Below are 3,600 nucleotides of genomic sequence, written 5' to 3' on the forward strand. Positions count from 1 at the left end.
AGGATTAGCTTATGTACAGAATGACCGCCCCCATGAAAGTTTATATTGATTGGTGTCCTGCCCAGTCATAATCATATCTGACTTCTTTCCACTTATCCTAAATTCCGAGATAATTCATGTTTTCATATACTTTTTCACTTTAATCGTTTATTTTACCCTTTTAGCATATTGTGTTCCAGTTCAGGAGGAGGGTGGCTGGAACATTTGCAGATGTCATGGATGGGGAAACTGCACAAATCATAAACATTCTTATGCCTGGTTTCCTGTGTGGACACAAGACAAGTGTGTTCCTAGTGGCCAAAGACTGGGAACTGCCTAATACGGCAACATTACTTAACCTAATGTCAGCAGGTTTATTTACTGTCCCCTTTAGATTTTAGTGAGTTTTATTATATACAGATGGCTCTACATGTGCTTAGCAGCAAGGAGTATATCAGTTGGCCCTAGTGACCGATCGTGATTTCCCCATTCCTTGAATTTGCGGGAAAAGTTTTTTTTTTTTTTTTTTTAAATACTACTAATATTGACATTGTTATTTTTTTATATAGATATTATCATTATTAAATTGTTGTAAGAATATTTATAACATAAAAGACAATAAAACAATAGAAGTGAAGCTTTCAAAAAATGAAGGAAAAGGGTAAACAGATGAGATAGATAAGACCAATAGCTGACTCCTTGGTGGCTAAGCACTTGTAGAGCCATCTATATGTAAAGAGAATAGGTAAACTTCTTATTACATTGGGCATGGCATTGTAGTCTTGCCACCCGCTGACATTGGGGTAAGAAATAAGGGATATATGCTCAGTGGCATAGGCCATGGCCCTTCTGTGGACACAGCTGGAGACAAAACAAGTGAACATTTACTTAATACTCCTGTTCAACATATATGTACATACATACATACACACACACACACACACACACACACACACACATATATATATATATATATATATATATATATATATATATATATATATATATATATAAAATCTGTTTCCTGTGTCTTGAATTTACCAACTGTATTAGGATACATGCAACCAAAAAACAATTTGGAAGAATAAAGAAATCAAAAAATGTTTTTGTGCTATATTTCATTAGACAATCTTTTACACTAATATGTGGATATTAAGTGGTTAACATTAGGAATAATATAATAAAATAATGCCCACATTGCCTCTTGCCTGTATTTATCACAGTCCATTATTTTTAGTTTTACTCTTTACAAATAAATAAATTGTATATGGAAATGAAACTTGCTTATAACTGAGGCATTTATCTGATTTCAGCCAAAAATATAAATATTTCTATATATTACTTTTATAATTGTCCAATAATTGTCCCAGTTTTCAAGTACACTGACAATTATTTTAGTTGCAAGAACACATTCAAGAAAATAGTAAAAGGGGTATCTTAAAATGCTTTTATCCTCTGGTAAATATCCTGATATTGTAGAGCACCAGATCTACTACATAAAGATGGAACAAACATGGATTTCTAAGGATATTTCTAAAATGTTCAGCACACATATATAAAAACACAAATGTCCTAAAAACCACTGATGTAAATAATACAATAAGACACTGACTAGGCAGGATTGAGCAATGGTTAAAACTTGCCAACTTTAAACAAACACTTGAACTCATTGAGAGGAAAGACAAGACAGGTTACACTGAAAAAATCCTTATGCTCTTTAAATGTTGTTGAGTCCACAAACTAAACACCTTTCTGCAATTATGTAATAGTGATACACTTTATATTATCAACTAAAAATAATTTAAGGTACTACTATGAATGGAAAATGCCAGAGGTGGTATCTTAGAACTGCAAAGTATCTATGCAATTTTGTACTTTTTTTTTTTTATCTCTTGCACACCATCTCTATGCATTCATCATATTTGAAACCCCTAGAATTTCTCAATGAGATAAACTATTGTTACAACCCTAACTTCTGCATAAATGGCTCTTGTTTACAAATACAATCATTCCCAGATAAATATTTTCACAAGAGTATGGACTTATCATCATCATTATCTTTGCTTCTAATCTTTATAATGAGAAAAGTAAAAAGCAATGTTGTGCCCCAACAAAAATAAATAACAGGGAAATTAGTCTATTTGATACACCAAACTAATATTATAAATAATTATAAAAAAACAATAATAGTAGTAATAATAATGATGACAGTAATAATAATTATTATTAGTTTAAAAAGTAACATTGTGTACAAAGATAAACAGGTAAGTAAATACACATCATTATATATATGAAGAAAATGGTATGAAGAATACACTTCTAGATTTATCATCAACAAGCACTGGCAGAATATTAAAGAAACTATGAAAGACAAGTGAAATAGTATGCATTAAAAACACATATTATAAATTGAACATGTTTGTGACAAATTGGATTAACCTTTTATAGTAATAAGTAATTCACATACTATATAATTTGAATATCAGGGCCAGAATGAATGCAACACTCAAAGACAGAAGGGAAGTAACACTGGTACCTGACTTCCACAACCATAAGTAATTTGCATTATGGGAATAATTAATAATCATTTACATCCATGAAAGGATGCAGATGCATTCTTCATCAATACAAATGCATGCAAATTAGTGATGGTATCTAGATTTTTTAATACATTCATTCACCAAAGAAGAAAAATTCAAAAACTAGTTTTTCATTCTTCAACATGTAATGAAAATATGGGTCCTAACCTGCTTTGCATATAATTTTCTCTCTCTATCCAGAGCAATTCCACTTGGAAATAGTAACTGACAGCCGTTCAAAATTTTACAGCTCAGAAAATACAAAAACAAAAGGTGACTGAATCCGAGACTCCAGAAGGATCAAAATAGGAAAGAAAGTCTCCTGCAACAAGCTGCCATTTGACCACAGAGTCCAAAAGCAAATGTGTGTGGATGGAGTTACCACAGTCTTGTACTAGGAGCCTTGCGAGTCAAAACAATCTTCATCATAAAACTAAGGTCTACAATACTGGGTATGTTGTAAATATTTCACTCACACTCCTAAAAAATATCTAAATGGAGATGGGAAAGGTTTTGGTAATGAAATGAAAGGGTGACAGTGATCTTTGGTTTGTATCCTAATAACTGTGTTGTCTGAATAGTTGCCAAGAACATATAAAATATACTGTATTTTGCAGTATATAAGATGCACTTAAAAAATGAGAGAGAGAGAGAGAGAGAGAGAGAGAGAGAGAGAGAGAGAGAGAGAGAGAGAGAGAGAGAGAGAGAGAGAGAGAGAGAGAGAGAGAGAGAGAGAGAAGCTGTGATGAATTAAGGGGGGGGGGGGGTCCAATATGCTGTCAAATATGGTATGCTTCAAAAATTTAATGAATATATATGAGGTTAATTGAACCATATGAAGCTAATTGAAATTCTGCTGATGTATTAGTATATACATATAAAAGCAAATACCTTGTATGCCTGACTGAGCATTTGCTTGTGTATAAAAATGATCCTAATCTTAACATCTGCATTGTAAGAGTAATATTAATACTAGTGCATTTGAGAGTTCAGAGGATTTGTGCAATCTAGAGATTGACTGTGACTAGATATCTATTAGGCA

At 32.2% G+C, this 3,600-nt stretch overlaps 1 protein-coding gene across 1 annotated transcript in view; it reads right to left on the reverse strand.

Annotated features, from left to right (window-relative positions):
• Window positions 1–1,077: 1,077 nt before the first annotated feature.
• The window catches only part of LOC125036599 (acyl-coenzyme A diphosphatase FITM2-like), a 10,780-nt gene continuing 8,257 nt past the window's right edge, over window positions 1,078–3,600 (reverse strand). The window contains exon 5 of the mRNA XM_047629336.1: window positions 1,078–3,600. This exon is cut by the window's right edge and continues 407 nt beyond it. The gene's annotated coding sequence lies outside the window, so the exon portion shown is untranslated.

The sequence above is a fragment of the Penaeus chinensis genome, chromosome 21, assembly GCF_019202785.1.
Source record: "Penaeus chinensis breed Huanghai No. 1 chromosome 21, ASM1920278v2, whole genome shotgun sequence".
Taxonomy (NCBI): domain Eukaryota; kingdom Metazoa; phylum Arthropoda; class Malacostraca; order Decapoda; family Penaeidae; genus Penaeus; species Penaeus chinensis.